At 48.9% G+C, this 16,477-nt stretch overlaps 1 non-coding gene and 1 pseudogene across 1 annotated transcript; both read left to right on the top strand.

Annotated features, from left to right (window-relative positions):
• Positions 1-1,504: 1,504 nt before the first annotated feature.
• On the top strand, positions 1,505-1,681 carry LOC144669713 (U2 spliceosomal RNA; annotated as a pseudogene).
• Positions 1,682-6,944: 5,263 nt separating this feature from the next.
• Positions 6,945-7,106, top strand: LOC144669772 (U1 spliceosomal RNA). Its single transcript, XR_013573739.1, has one exon. It is a non-coding gene; the product is annotated as a U1 spliceosomal RNA (small nuclear RNA).
• The last annotated feature ends 9,371 nt before the right edge of the window (positions 7,107-16,477 follow it).

Here is a 16,477-nt window from a genome sequence, read left to right as displayed (position 1 = left end):
CGGTGTGCAGACTGATCCACATCTGCGACCAGTTCGAACTGGACTCGGGAGCCAAGGTAAATCGTGGGAAGAGCGAGGCCATGTTCTTTGGGAACTGGGCTGACCGATCCTTTGTCCCCTTCACCGTCAGTGCTGACGGCCTGAAGGTGCTGGGGATATGGTTCAGAGGGACCGGGGTATGCGTTAGAAACTGGAAGGATCCAGTGTCTATGGTGAAAAGGAAACTGGGAATCTGGGAGCGACGCTTCCTCTCCGTTGCGGGTAAGAACCTGGTCATCAGGTGTGAGGCACTCTCGCTGTTGCTGTACATGGCGCAGGTCTGGCCCAGTCCAGACTGCTGCGCGATGGCGATCACCCGAGCCATCTTCCGCTTTATCTGGAGGTCGAAAATGGATCGTGTCCGCAGGGACGCGCTGTATAAGCCTCTAGATAAAGGGGGAATAAACGTGCCCAACATCGCCCTCATACTGATGGCCACCTTTGTGTGCGGCTGTATCAAGCTGTGCGTAGACCCTCGGTACGCAAACACCAGGTGTCACTACGTGCTGAGGTTCTACCTGTCCCCGGTTTAGCGAAGGTTGGGTGTGGCCACGCTGCCGCGGAACGCTCCAAGTAGTTGGACCGTGCCGTACCACCTGTCCCTGGTGGAAAACTTTATGCAGAAAAACACCTTTGACCCCAAGTCCATCAGGCAGTGGTCAGCACGTAACGTCCAATAGGCCCTGCGGGGAAAGGAGATGGTGGATCCTGTGCGATGTTTCCCCGAGCAGACTGTCAAAGTCGTTTGGCAGAATGCCTCGTCTCCAGAACTTTCCAACAAGCACCAAGACGTAGCTTGGCTGGTGGTGAGAAAGGCCCTCCCCGTCAGATCCTTCCTACACGCCAGGAGGCTCACCCCCTCTGCACGTTGCCCTCGAGGTGGCTGTGGTGGGGAAGAGACCGTTGTTCACCTCCTTGTGGATTGTGCCTTTGCAAAGAAAGTCTGGAGAGAGATGCAGTGGTTGCTGTCGAGGTTCATCCCGAGCAGTTCTGTGACACAGGACTCTGTGCTCTACGGGCTGTTCCCAGGGACACACACCGAGACAAACATCGACTGCAGCTGGAGGATCATCAACTCGGTGAAAGAGGCGCTTTGGTCTGCCCGAAACTTGTTGGTCTTCCAGCACAAAGAGTTGTCCCCGACCGATTGTTGCGGACTGGCACAATCCAAAGTCCAGGACTACGTGCTGAGGGACGCACTAAAGCTTGGGGCAGCTGCCGCAAAGGCGCAATGGGGAAGGGTCGCTGTCTAAGACCTTTCTACCACAGCGCACCGAGAGACTGGGAACTGTTTAGAGCCCCTCGGGCTGTACAGATCAAAATGAAAGGCTGTAAATGATTGTAATATTGTTTGTACTGATGCACCTGGTGATACATTTTGTAAAAGTTTAACCTGGATTGTACCCTTGTAATGTTGTTATTGAAATGGTTTGGAATGTGATTGAAGATATTTTATGAATAAAGTATATTTTTACAAAAAAAAAAAAAATCTGTTCTTATCAGTTTAATATCTGATACGTCCCTTATCTGGGGACCATATATTAAATTGATTTTTGGAGCAGGGAGATGGAATAGGGGCTTGCTCCGTCCACTCCACGCATCGACCCGGTATTGCAGTATCTCTGGGAATGGTGCACCACCCCTTTCCAGGGGATTTTCAATGCTAAAAATAGTTTTCTTACAAACATCTGCTTTCTTTACTTTTCAACATGCACATCTTTCAAAACACAACTTTCTTTCTTTCTCATCGCTTCTCGGCCTTTTGGCTAAGATCAAGTGTTGCAGGGGCGACACCATGGTCCTGCCAAGGCAAGGTCGGGATGGAAGGGCGATAACCAATCGCAATCCAAATCCATACCGTGGGATACCTATCACCGTCCGAGTCACGGTGAACCACAGCGAAGGAGGATCACCTATGGATCGGGGCTTCATCACCAGGAGGATCCTGTTGAAGGCGTGTGGCTTCCAAGCTACGGAGATCTTCACCCTGCATGATTCCCGCAAAGGTGGTTATTTTGACGTGACGTTCAAGCGGGTGGCAGACTGCGTCCGGCTCCTGAGGGTGTTCGAGGAGAAGAGAGACCTGCCGGAGATGAAGATCCTTACTGCGGAGCCGCACTTTTCTCTGCCGTTGCAACGGGAACGTGAGGTGATGGTGCATGTGTACAACCCCTTCGTCCCTGTCGCCGACGTGGTCACCTTCCTCACCAGGTACTTCGATAAGGTGGGGAGCGGCACCGAGATTCGAGACGACTTGGGGATCTGGACAGGCAAACGCCTGTTTAAGGTCACGCTAAAGACCGATGGTAAGGGAGCCATTTTCCACCCTCCCTCCAGTTTCGCTATCGGGGGAAACCGTGGCTACCTGGTCTACGCTGGGCAACCCAAGCATTGTCGCTCATGCGGCAAGGCTGGTCATGTGGCGGCCAACTGCAGCGCCTCCCTCTGCAAGATCTGCAAACAGGAAGGGCACCAGACAAAAGACTGCAAACAGGCCAAGTGCTGCAACCTGTGTGGCGAGGCAAGTCACCTCTACAGGACCTGCCCCAAACGCTGCCGTACTTACGCACAGGCAGCCAAAGCCGACCAGGGGGAAGCAGAAGAAATGTTTCGTGTCACTCCAACCACCAAGGCCCCCAGGGAGCTCAACGGGACAAAGGAGGACACAGAGAGAGACAAGGTGGAGAAAGAGATTGAGGCAACAGAGAGCCAATCAACAGCACTACCCCCTGAACCTCCCAGTCCTCAGGACAGCGAATCAATGGAGGAGGAGGCAGCAGTGGAAAAGCAGCAGGGGGAGTGGCGGACGGTGAAGAACAACAAAAGTAAGAAGGCGCGAAGAAGAAGCAAAGGCATTTCCCAGAGAAGCGGCAAGAGGCGTCTCCCATCCGACATGGATGACAAGGGCAGCAGCTCTTCGGATGATGAAGTGCCAGGGCGGCACCGACAGAAGAGGCGGCAAAGCTCCAGGGCGTTGGAGGACGAGACACCCGAGCTCCAGAAAATTGGAGACAACAAGGAGACCAGCGCACCCCAACTTTGCCTGCAACCTGAGGAGGCCAGTGCACCACAGCCCCTGGAATCTGGGAGCAGTGAGGCAATCATCGCACCCCAGCTCCAGGAAGCCGGGAACAGCAACACCCCAGAGGGGGTGAGTTTTGGAGAAGCTTCTCCAGCAAAGGTCATCTCAAAACCCGCTCTCTACGTGAACCTCCAGATGCCACCTGAGCAGAACACTGCCAAGGAGATCTACCTCAGCCCATCCAAAGTGAAGGAATTTGAGCTCACTACGGGTATGAAGGAGCAGACTAAAGGTCTGGGACTCTCAGAGACAGTGGGTTTGGTAGGAGAATAAATGCTTTAAAATGGGTTTAAAGATTGTATCCATAAATGTGCCGAGCATTAAATCTACTACGCGCTGTGTTGCGACCTTGGACTACCTAGCCAAGGTCAAAGCTGACCTGTTGTTTCTGCAGGAGTGTGCGATACCGCACCTCAGCTCCTACAGGCAATGGTCACGATGGTTGTCCCACGGGCCATCGATCTGGTCGGGCGGAAACGACTCTCGTTCCTCCGGCCTGGGTATTCTGCTGCGGGGAGGCAACTTCACCGTCTCCGAGGTTAAGGAGGTGGTGGGCGGGTGACTCCTCGTAGCAGACGTAATGTACAAGAACGCTCCACTCCGGTTAATTAACGTGTATGGCCCGGCACAAGGGGCTGAGCGGCTGGAGGTTTTTCAGCAGCTCCCACTGCTGCTGGCGACCTCCAGGCCGGTCATTCTGGGCGGTGACTTCAACTGCATCATCGATGCGGCTGGACGATCCGGCAGGGCCGACAGCAGATTGGACGCTACGTCCAGATCCCTGATGGAAACAGTTAAGGATGCCAAGCTGCACGACGTCTTCAGCAACCCTGCAGACGGAGCGCAGCGTAGATACACCTGGTCGCGGCCAGACGGGTCCATTCGTTCCAGGATAGACTTCCTGTTTGTGTCCCGTGCATTCACAGTCAGATCCACCGAGGTCAAGCCGGTGTTCTTCTCTGACCACTGCCTCCTACTGGCGGACTGCCACTTGGAGAAGGACCTGAGGGTGGGTAGGGGGGCATGGAAGCTAAGTGTGCAACTGCTGACCTCAGAGAACATTGAGGAGCTCAAGAGGGATTACAAAGGTTGGAGAACCGTGAAACCCCTCTTTGAGTCCCTGACACACTGGTGGGAAGCGATCAAGGGAAACATCAAGAGGTTTTTCATCCTCAAAGGCACCCAGAAAGCTAGAAAGGAACAGAGGGAAATGTCCCGACTCCAGAAAAACATGCAGAATCTGCTCTGGCTGCAGTCGATGGGGGTGGATGTCAAGGAGGAGCTCCAAGAGGTGAAGAGCCAGCAAGCCTCGCACTTTGCCTCGGAGGCCTCCAAGATCATCTTCCGTTCCAGAGTCCGCTCCGTGGAGCAGGATGAGACGTGCTCACGTTTCTTCTTCCAAAGGGTACACAGAGAGAGCTCTGTGATCAGCAGCCTGAAGGAAGAAGACGGCTCAGTAAAGACATCACGGTCCGACATTTTGAGGATCAGCAAATCCTTTTATGCCGGATTGTATGACGTGAAGCCCACGGACAGCACGGCCTCCCAGTCCTTCCTGTCCTCTATCACGGAGGTCTTAGACCACAGTACGCGGGAGAGCCTGGACAAACCGCTAATTCCTGATGAACTGACTAAGGCCCTTCAGTCCTTCGAGAAGAGTAAAACTCCCGGAAGCGACGGCTTGCCGGCGGAGTTGTATTGGGCTCTGTGGGACTTGATCGGCCCAGACCTGCTAGGAGTGTACGAGAGTATGCTCCTGGCCGGTAGTATGTCAGAATCCATGAGGAAAGGCATCATCACCCTCATCTGCAAGCACAAGGGGGGAAAGGGAGGAAATTAGAAATTGGCGACCCATTTCACTGTTGAATGTGGACTATAAGATTCTGTCCAAGGTCATCGCCAATCAAGTCAAATCCGCTCTGGAATTGGTGATTCACCCTGACCAGACCTGCACTGTGCCAGGCAGGAAGATCTCTGACAGCCTCGCACTGCTCAGGGATACGATTGCCTATGTACAGGACAGGGGTGTGGATACCTGCCTCATCAGCTTGAATCAGGAGAAGGCCTTTGACAGAATATCGCACACCTCCATGGTGGATGTGCTCTCAAAATGGGGTTTGGGGAGGGAATTCGAAATTGGATCCAACTGCACTACACTAACATCAGTAGCACAGTCTCAATCAATGGGTGGGAAACAGATAGCTTTCCGATTAAATCTGGAGTCAGGCAGGGCTGTCCTCTCTCGCCTGTTCTTTTCGTGTGTTGCATGCAACCCTTTGCCGAGCCCATCAGAAGGATGTGGGCATAAGAGGAGTGACGATCCCAGGCAGTGGAGGCACTCAGGTAAAAGCCTCCCTGTACATGGACGACGTCGCCGTCTTCTGCTCGGATCCGCTGTCGGTGCGCAGAACGATCCACATCTGCGACCAGTCCGAACTGACCTCGGGAGCCAAGGTAAATCGTGGGAAGAGCGAGGCCATATTCTTTGGGAACTGGGCTGACCGATCCTTTGTCCCCTTCACTGTCAGGGCTGACGGCCTGAAGGTGCTGGGGATATGGTTCGGAGGGACCTGGGCATGCGTTAGAAACTGGAAGGAAAATGGTGAAAAGGAAACTGGGCATGTGGGAGCGACGCTCCCTCTCCATTGCGGGTAAGAACCTGGTCATCAGGTGTGAGGCACTCTCGCTGTTGCTGTACGTGGCGCAGGTCTGGCCCATTCCACACTCCTGCGTGGTGGCGATCACTCGAGCCATCTTCCGCTTTATCTGGAGGTCAAAAATGGATCGTGTCCGCAGGGACGCGATGTACAAGCCTCTAGATAAAGGGGGAATAAACGTGCCCAACATCGCCCTCATACTGATGGCCACCTTTGTGTGTGGCTGCATCAAGCGGTGCGTAGACCCTCAGTACGCAAACACCATGTGTCACCACGTGCTGAGGTTCTACCTGTCCCCGGTGTTGCGAAGGATGGGTCTGGCCACTCTGCCGCGGAACGCTCCAAGTAGTTGGACCGTGCCGTACCACCTGTCCCTGGTGGAAAAATTTATGCAGAAAAACACCTTTGACCACAAGTCCACAGGCAGTGGTCGGCACGTAACGTCCTAGAGGCCCTGAGGGAAAAGGAGAGGGTGGACCCTGTGGGATGGTTCCCCGAGCAGACTGTCAAAGTCATTTGGCAGAATGCCTCATCGCCAGAACTTTCCAACAAGCACCAAGCCGTTGCTTGGCTGGTGGTGAGAAAGGCTCTCTCCGTCACATCCTTCCTACACGCCAGGAGTCTGACCCCCTCTGCACGTTGCCCTCGAGGTGGCTATGGTGGGGAAGAGACCGTTGTTCACCTCCTTGTGGATTGTGCCTTTGCAAAGAAAGTCTGGAGAGAGATGCAGTGGTTGCTGTCGAGGTTCATCCCGAGCAGTTCTGTGACACAGGACTCTGTGCTCTACGGGCTGTTCCCAGGGACACACACCAAGACAAACATCAACTGCAGCTGGAGGATCATCAAGTCGGTGAAAGACGCTCTTTGGTCTGCCCGAAACTTGTTGGTCTTCCGGCGCAAAGAGTTGTCCCCGACCGAGTGTTGCGGACTGGCACATTCCATGGCTAGGACTACGTGCTGAGGGACGCACTAAAGCTTGGGGCAGCTGCTGCAAAAGCGCAATGGGGAAGGGCCACTGTCTAAGACCTTTCTGCCACAGTGCACCGAGGGACTGGGAACTGTTTAAATCCCCTCGAGCTGTACAGCTCAAAGTGAAAGCCTGTAAATGACTGTAATATTGTTTGTACTGATGCACCTGGTGATACATTTTGTTAAAGTTGAACCGGATTGTACCCTTGTAATGGTGTTTTTTGCAAAAAAAAAGGTTCTCCCAGGACGAGGCTAGCCCATTGCACTTCGGGTGTTCTGACGCCTGCGATGTCCCCAAATGCGGGATACTCGACTGCAAAATTTGTGGTAGTGGGGGACTGCGTTCGCGCTCTCCCCGATTCACAATTCAAAAAATAGATTTCATCATATCTTTCATTTTCTCTTCTATTTCCTGTCAGCAACCTTTTCTGAGAAAAGAAATATATAACCCCCAATGTGTGCTCTTCAAAATCTATACTGGACTGGTTATTTAGCTTTTTCTTTCCTCCTCGCAAATATTATCCAACCCCCATTCTTTTCCTCCCTGTCATTATCAGCCGGCAATTATTCCATCTATGCATCATTTTCGCCAGACCGTTTGTTTCGTGGCCACCAAATTACTCGCGCCATTTTTAACCCCGCGTTTGCCCACTCAAAAATCTCTCTCAAACAACCCCCATCTAACACCCAACCCACCATCACAACAGTCCCCGCACTCCCAGCACCGCCCCACCCCCTATCTCTCTGGACGTCTGTATAAATACAAACTCATATCAGTCAGCTATTAACTCATATGCATTCACCATTTTAAACATGTAGCAGCGACCCCTCACTATTTCAAACATGAACAAGCACCCTGTCCCCATGTTCATTCTAATTACCCCCCTCTGAAACGAACAGCAGCCTCCCACCCCCTCTGTATAATCTCCCCCTTGATCAGCCCCCTCTGTGACTCCTACCTTCTGAAACTCCTGCCCCCTCTCCTCATGTGTAAAAGTCTTTCCCTGCCCCTTCTGCAGCTCACTTGCCCTGCTGTAGGTCCATCAATTCACCTGTGATTATTCCTTGAAGGCTTAAATAGCGCAAAGCGAAGAAATAAACAGAAAGAAAACTGGAGAAAGGCAGATAGAAATCTAAACCCTCAGTAGAATGACCACCGGGAATCCCGTTTAACCGTCAGAATGATCGCATAGCCCAAAATACACGCATTGTCCCTGAATTATAACAAGATTTTAGGCAGCTTCACTTTAGGACTTTTCATTTCCTCTTGTGGGGCTCCTGTTCCTCACACACTGGAGGCTAACATGTAAGTTTTAGATTGCATGGCTGGGCTACTTTAACCCCAGGATTTTCTTTTTGAAACTCCAGGCCCGCAGTCCAACAGGAACTGGTTAACCGGAGCCACCGAAAACCAGGGTCTCGGAGAGGAAATGAAATCTCGGGGTAAGAAACGGACACAAACTCACTTGGGCCCATGGGGCACGGCCTTGGAGAAGGTCTCAGGAAACTCCTGAAGAAGAAGAGTCCTTGTCCCAGTCTGGATCTTCAGATTGCAGGTTTCAAAATAAAAATTCTTTGAGGGGTGGGGGAGAAAATTAATTCCATTAAAACAGAGAGCAAAGAACATTTTCAAACAAAATAACGCAAGAGCCAATGTTTCATCTCAGTTACAACTCAGCAACATCCAAATACAAACAAGTCAAAGAGTTATAAAGCAGATTGAGACAGAGGGAACACACACGCACATTAAACCAGAGTGGGGACTAGCTCCGCACTCTGGAGGTGGTTTTCGGATTGGGTTCCTAGCCAGGTATATCCTGAATGAGCAGTTTGCAGACTCCACCCCTGGCATGTTGGGATGTCTCTCAATCTGCTCCCCAGGAGGCCTGTCCATTGATATGTTAATCCCAGGGCAGGACAACTTTCTGATTCTTCCTGTCCTTTGACGTGTTCACCCCAGGAAAACAATGTTTCAGCCATTTTCTGGTTAATGTTAAAACTTTAACTCATCTTGTCGGGAATGTCACTGCAGTTCGAAATATCAAACACTAAACCCCCAACACAAGACTGTGCAAAGCATGTGGATTGTTACTGAGATTCCGTCTGTGATTTTTAGTGATGTCAGTGTGGATTGTGTAATCTGTGTGTGTGTGAGTGTTGCTGGTCCCATAATGTAACGCAAATGTCTCCTTGCAGCCTCTCAGTACGCCACTCATGGTCCCCTGGTACTTTTTGGATTGTCTGGAGAAGACATTGAAAGAATTAGAGTTAAACAACGCTAACACTAGCTGCACTGCGACGAGTATATGAGAGCTTATTCTTATCCAGGGGTGTATGTCCACATTCAGCCCCCATTCCCACACTTGCTCCCACCGTCGGATCTCTCAAGTGCTCTTCCGTATCATTGATTAGCCTTTTAAACACCGCCTGTAACACGTAATGCTGATTCCTCTCCTTTCGTAAGACACCTTTAAACTTTGTCAGACTTTCGGGAAGGTGGGGAATTGGGGCCTGCTTAGGTTCCTCATAGTGTTCCAGGGCATGGTGGAGTGTGTTGGAGGCGTTGACTGAGACCTGACCCCTTTGTTGGACGTACATTATTCACGCGTGTCTGATAGTAACTGGGAGCCGGGGTTCCCTTGTATCCTGAGCGGGTGTGATGGTTTCCTTGTGGGTAATTTCTAATATACAACCCTCCGTTCGGTTGTACCCGCATTTGTCCAGCACACCCCTGTTCCAACTGGATGGGAGCAAATTGTGAGGCTACCTTTCCTCCTGCACCCACTCAGTGATTCCCCGTGTATGCCCTCATTCTTGCATATGGCATGCATATCTATGGCGTAGTACCGGAGGGAGTCATTGTCTCGGATTAACCCAATGTTCTCCACTTGGTACTGAGGGTGTGGGCCCGTGTCTGCTGTGACTGAGGGGATTGCCCATACCTATCACGTTCATTTGGTTTGAGGTGCACTTCTGAATCACCGCATACACCCATGTCATTCCTTTCAATGTACATGCGTCGATGACGCCTGGGTTCTTGTCCATCCCCCACAACCGGGCACTGTTGATCCAGCCCGGTACCTCCCCCCTTTGGATCTGGCCCAGATTGTGTCTTAATTGCCCGATCATCCACTGGCCGTAAGCTGGCTTTTTTGGGTGCTGCCCTCTTGTCCTTCCTCCCTTTCTGTTAATTGGCTGGTGGCTTTAGCATGGGTCTCTATAACGTGTACGCTTTCCAATACAGATGCCACACTCTTGCCCCCTAGGGCCGCTGCCATTTCACCACCCCTCGCTACTCTTATGAGCAAGCTGCCTCATGATCCCTTTAAGATTCGTGACCTCGGAGTTGATTCCTTGGATGTCGAGAGAGTTTACCAGGGAAGTCCCTGTGTTCACCCTTGTCAGTACATTGTTAACTAACTCTCTCTTCTGGTGGTGGAAAGCAGGATGTCCCCTGAATCTAGTGGCACCCGTGGCGTCGGCCGCCTGATTAATCACAGCCTTACTCAGTAATTTGTACAGTTTTCGTAGGGGTGCTTGGTTACTGCAATACTCAGGCAGTTGCATACCTGCCAGGTTCACAATTACCTGTACAATTTCATGTTTAACATTATCATACAAGAGTTCACCGTCCGCATACAGTACCAGTCCATTCTGTGGCCCAGGGGTCATGTCTGGGCAAGATAGTCTCTGTGGTGTCGTCGTGTCCTGTGATAGCGGGGTGGTGTCGGTCCGGGGGTCCGCCGTTGCAGTCAACTCTCCGTGTTTGGCCCTCAAGATCCAATGCCAGGTATCTGTCATTCCCAAGTCTTCCTCCCCGGGACAGTGAACCCAGTTGTTGTTGTCCTGGGGTGTGAAGGTAAATTGCGAAAAATCTCTCACACACTGTATCTCTCACACACTGTAGCTTTCTCCTTTACGTCCCTCCTTGTGCACAGCCCACGGTGACCCTCCCCGTAGTTGAGGATTCCCCCTTTTCTCTTTCAGATGGCCAGTCCTCCAGATCGGGAATGAATCCTAAACCACTTGGCTAACACAGTACGGAGTGCTCGTTGCCCGTTTTCCCCCCGCTGCCTGGTAATTTAGTCTTTCTTACTTACATCATACCTTTTCAGTTGCGACCAGTGTTTCCACCTAGCTTTTCCCTTCATATCGGCGCAGGCACGTGAATAATTCCGTACGGTCCAGTCCATTTTGGGGCAAAACCTGTTTGGCTTGGGGTGATTTGAACAAACACCATGTCTCCGACCTCAGCCGGTGGTGACGGGGGTCCCCCTTTTGTCCTTTCTTCTAAATCCCTGATAGCCTGTTGGTCCTTCACTTCCTGTTGTAATTCCTTTAGCTGTCCATCCAATTGCTTAATATCATTTTTAATTTTATCTCTGATGGGTCCCATATCCTCACTTCCGGTGGCTCTGCCCTCTGGCAAGCGCATAGCCCTCCCGGTCAGCAACTCATAAAGGGGTTTATCTTAAATCCAGCATTTTTCAGTGTCCTTATGACTATCAGGAGAGCTCCGATGTGGCCCCTTTCCGATTCTGACGCTATTAGGATATCATCTGCACATTATAAGATTGTACTGTTGTAAGACTCTACGTCGCGCGGACTCAGCTTCTCACTCGTGACCCGATGGAAGATGTTGGGGCTGTTGTGGAATCCCTGTGTGAGCCTCGCCCATGTACACTGTCTCCCTCCCACTGTGAAAGCGAATTGATCTTGGGATTCCTGGTCCAGTGGTATCGACCAAAATCCATTGGCTACATCTAACACTGTAAATATTTTATGTTCGGGTTTTTACAATTAAAGCACACCTCGGGTTTAGGAACGGCTGCTGCAGTGGCCACCATTTCAGTGGGGTCTGTAACCTCACTGCCGACACCTTTATCTTAGTTTTCCCTATGTGGTTATCTACCCCGATGGCCCATCTTCCTCGATCATATGTGTTCTTGTCTACTTGCCCGGGCCCGGTGTCTAGGATCGCCTGGTGGGCCCGGTGTCTAGGATTGCCTGGTGGGCCCAGGCCTGGTGTCTAGGATCGCCTGGTGGGCCCAGGCCTGGTGTCTAGGATTGCCTGGTGGGCCAGGCTAAGGCCATCCTTGTACAATTGCATAAACTGTACATCGTCTCGGTTCAGCGCAGCACCTACACCCCCGTAGTTACAATATGCCTCAAACCTCCGATTGCCATATTCATGGGCACTCTCGCCCTTTTCTTGTTTTACTCCAGTCACTGTATTCCAATTAACTGGGGCTTGCCCTAAGTCTTGTGCCATTTCTGCTCTAAAGGCTCGGAAATCAGTTTGCTGCTGTGCCTGGTCTGCCTGGTTGTCCGGGCACCGGGGGCACATGCTCTATCTTAATTGGGGCCACGGGTTATGGGGGTGGTGATTCCCAACCCGCTTCCCGTTGTTCCTCATATCCTGCTGCCTGTTCCACCAGCCCGTTCCAATCTACATTATCTGCGTATTGTGCAGCTACTGGTGGCTGTGTTAAAGCTGCTGAAACTGACATGAGGTTTTTTGCCTGGACCAGCTCTTCATTTTGGGATTTGTTGGCCAACATTCTATTTACTTTCTTACTTAACTCTACGTGTTGTCTTAACATTAGGATCCAGGCTTCATCATCTTTGTCTTTTTTCTGATTATCCCGCCATTTTCTCTGATCAGCGGGTGAGTCAAATGGGTTCCAATTGTTCTTTATCATTTTGCCTATCGATTTCTTATTTTTGTCAGCTAAATGCTGTGTCAAGGATCCCCCTGGTCCCCACTCGAGTTTGTCACCACTGGCCATCTCTGGGTAAGACGGTCGGGGTATAGTTGTTGTCAGCGGTACGGTTCTTACCATACCATAAATACATACATCAGAAATAAATACACTATCAATATATATACAATAAATACACTATAAATATATACACTAAATACATACATCATAAATAAATACACTATAATTATATATACTATAAATACACTATAAATATATACACTATAAATACATATATCATAAATAAATACACTATAAATATATACACTATAAATACACACATCATAAATAAATACACTATAAATATATATACTATAAATACACTATAAACATATACACTATAAATACACACATCATAAATAAATACACTATAAATATATACACTATAAATACACACATAAATAAATACACTATAAATATATACACTATAAATACACACATAAATAAATACACTATAAATATATACACTATAAATACACACATAAATAAATACACTATAAATATATACACTATAAATACACTATAATTATATACACTATAAATACATATATCATAAATAAATACACTATAAATATATACACTACAAAATACATCATCAATAAATACACTATAAATAAATACTCTATAAAATACACTTTAAAACTGCCCGCTTGGCCTAGTTGCTCCATCTTCACCCTTTGCCATAACTGTTCCAGGCGAGAGCAAATTCCAAATTTTAAACACCCTCTCAGAAAAATAAGTGACTCTGGAATTTTTTTGGACTCATAAATGACTGTTTTGTATTTATGGCCCCTCAGTTTTGACACCTCCACAAGTGGGAATCTCTCTTGATCTACCCCAATAATTCCTCATATTGTTCCTGTTTCTGTAATACTGACAGATGATGGGAATTTCTCCCACTCAGTAGCAATTCTCACTTCCGGCCAGTAGATGTCATCACATTCCAACAGAGTGAAGAGAGGCACAACAGGCAAGAATTATTCACATGATATTGAAGAGGTGGAATTTAGGAAATACTAGGAGACAAGCTGTTAGTAATTTTTTATTATACAAAACAATATTTATAATGTTGTGCTAAATATAACTGCATTGTCCTGTACTTGAGAGTGAGATTCATTGTTATCTGGCACAGTTTGTGAGTATGAGATTCATTCTATAGTTGTCAATGGTACTGTCTGTGTGTGTGGGAAGCATTCTGTATCTGTCAATGCCCGGTTCTTAGGAGATTGTTAGATTTATTCTGAATTCTTTCAGCATCTGATACTCTATGTGAGTTTTGGATGTTTTCTGAATCTTTCATCGAAAAATCATCGAATCATAGAATGGTTACAGTACAGGGGGCCATTTGGCCAATCGAGTCTCTCCTGGCTCAATGCAAGAGCAATTTAGCTACTGCCACTCCCCATCCTCCATTTTTCCCCTTCAGGGTGTCACGGACATCATTTATATGTTTACTTATTGTCCACGGTCAAAGTGTTTTAATGTGTGCCTTCTTACCCTCAGAGGGATTTGTCCCAATGGAAATGATTTCCAGCAGCAAGCTTTTGTGAATTTAAAAATAAAGAAGATTATGGGAGTTGGTAGTGTAGTGATAATGTCACTAGACTAGTGAGCCAACCCTGGTCTGGCCTACATGTGTCTCCATATCCACAACAGTGCGGTTGATTCTTAACTGCCCTCTGACCTAGCAAGCTACTGAGTTCAAAGGCAATTAGGGGATGGGCAACAAATGTTGGCCTAGCCAGCAACAACTACATCTCATGAAATAAAGAAAAAAGGACTTGCCCCGAAGGTTTACACCTCTCACACACATTTCATGATTTTTCAATGATAGATTCAGAAAACATCCAAAACTGCCATAGAGTATCAGATGCTGACAATTCAGAATAAATCTAACAATCTCATAAGCACCGGAGATTGACAGATACAGAATGCTTCCCACAAACATATATGAAAATTAGATATGGATGAAGAAAAAAAGCAAATACGGTTGCAAGTAATAATTATTTCAGTCTCACATTTTGGATAAATTAATGCTTTGGCAGTAGTGGGGGTCTTGTAAAGCAGAGAATTTTCAATCAGCGGTGAGGCTTCTAGTAGTTGAATCGCCAGGAGGTCAACTCTCAAGTGAATATGAACTTGGAACTGGTTAAGGGAGAATCCTTCTCCCATTTTTAAGGTATCATTGTTTTACCTTGGCTGTGTGATCGCCTTGCCGCTGATTCGATGGGTTTTCAGATGGTGTTTCACGTGGTATCTGTCATGGTGTTTCTGATCTGAACAGCTTCTGCTGTTATTTTTTAAAAGAACAGGTAACTAAAAGGCTGCCTTGATCATGTAACAAATTACAAGTTCTGAGCACTTCCAAAATAAGGTTGTGGGTTGCTTTTTCACATTCTGTGTTGTAGCCTTTCACACATTGACAGCTTTTGAGACAGCTTTAGTTTCTGTAATTGAATGACTCCATTCAACTTAAATGACATTTGAATGCCTTTCAGAAAAGACATTAAGTTTCGATGTCTTTATGGCCCAGGGTGAAGTAGTGTGTGATAGCCTCGTTCTGTTGACAGTTCACCTTTAACAAGGAGACTTGTGAATTTTATAAGTGGCTGTGATTGTCCAGATCTTAATGAGGTATTTGTTTGAGTTTCAGGTCTGCCCGAACCCGATGTAGCCAAAGTCACGTGATATGTTGCCAGCCATCTTAAAGCTGCTGTTCCCATTTTTAAAATATAGTGTTAAAATTTGTAATATCTTCATGCCTGTGCTGGGCATGACAAGATGCTTATCCAATTCCCTCAGCTCCTCCCCACCACACCTAATATCCTGTGCTCCTCCCGTGTCTGAGGTCAATTGGGTTAAGTCTACTCCAGAGTTGGTGATTCACCCTGTCAGAGCTGTGCTGTACCCAGCAGGAAGGTCTCTGCTATGTGCGGGATGGGGTGTGGACACCTGCATCATCAGCTTGGACCAGGAGAAGGCCTTTGAAAGAGTATCACACACCTACATGGTGGATGTGCTCTCCAAAATGGGGTTTGGGGAGAGAATCCGCAATTGGATCCAACTGCTCTACATAAACATCGGAGGCGCAGTTTCAATCAATGGGTGGGAATCAGTAAGCTTTTTGATCAAAGCTGGTGTCAGGCAGGGCTGCCCCCTCTCTCCTATCCTGTTTGTGTGTTGCATAGAACCCTTTGCTGAGTCCATCACGAATGATCCGGGCATAAAGGAGGGTGGTGTGGTGGGGGTGAGGGTTTGTGGTGATGATCCCAGGCAGTGGAGGCACTCAGGTCAAAGCCTCCCTGTACATGGACGATGTCACCATATTCTGCACGGATCCGCTGTCGGTGCGCAGACTGATCCACATCTGCGACCAGTTCAAACTGGCCTCGGGAGCGAAGAAAGGTTGCAGCAAGAGTGAGGCCATGTTCTGTGGGAACTGGGCTGACCGATCCTTTGTTCCCTTCACCGTCAGGTGAAACCGAACCTGCTTTAGATCTAGGTTCCATCGAGGTGTGTGTCTCCGCGCTGGTGGAGGGTGTGGGTATGCGTTGTGACAGGTCGTCCAGGCTTCTTATTTCCAGCTCTTCAATGGAGGAGATGACCTCTGCGCTGGAGGCAAGGTCCTGGATGGAGCTGAGGGATTGGCTGGCTGAGGGTGTCGGTCGCTTGGCAGAGCTCCCTGTGAACCAAAGTCGAGATAATGAGTGCATGGCAGCAGAGTCAAAAGCAGCAGAGAGAGAGAGAGCATTCACAGTTGCGTTGAGAGAGGGATGATGTGGTGCAGGATCGTCACATGAGTGTTCACCACTGACCTCACCGTTGCTGCAGGCAGGGTCCACATCCTCACCAGTCAGCGCGATGGCACACTCCTCAAAGCGGGTGAGGGGTCTAATGTGGGCCACTCCACCCCCCCGGTCTGGGTCCTCTCCCTGCTGTTGTGAGCCAGCTTCTCCTGCATGGAAACA

Source organism: Cetorhinus maximus, chromosome 29 (genome assembly GCF_964194155.1).
Source record: "Cetorhinus maximus chromosome 29, sCetMax3.hap1.1, whole genome shotgun sequence".
Classification (NCBI taxonomy): Eukaryota; Metazoa; Chordata; class Chondrichthyes; order Lamniformes; family Cetorhinidae; genus Cetorhinus; species Cetorhinus maximus.
The sequence above is the reverse complement of the archived record's forward strand: the minus strand, read 5'-3'. Positions and strand labels throughout refer to the sequence as shown.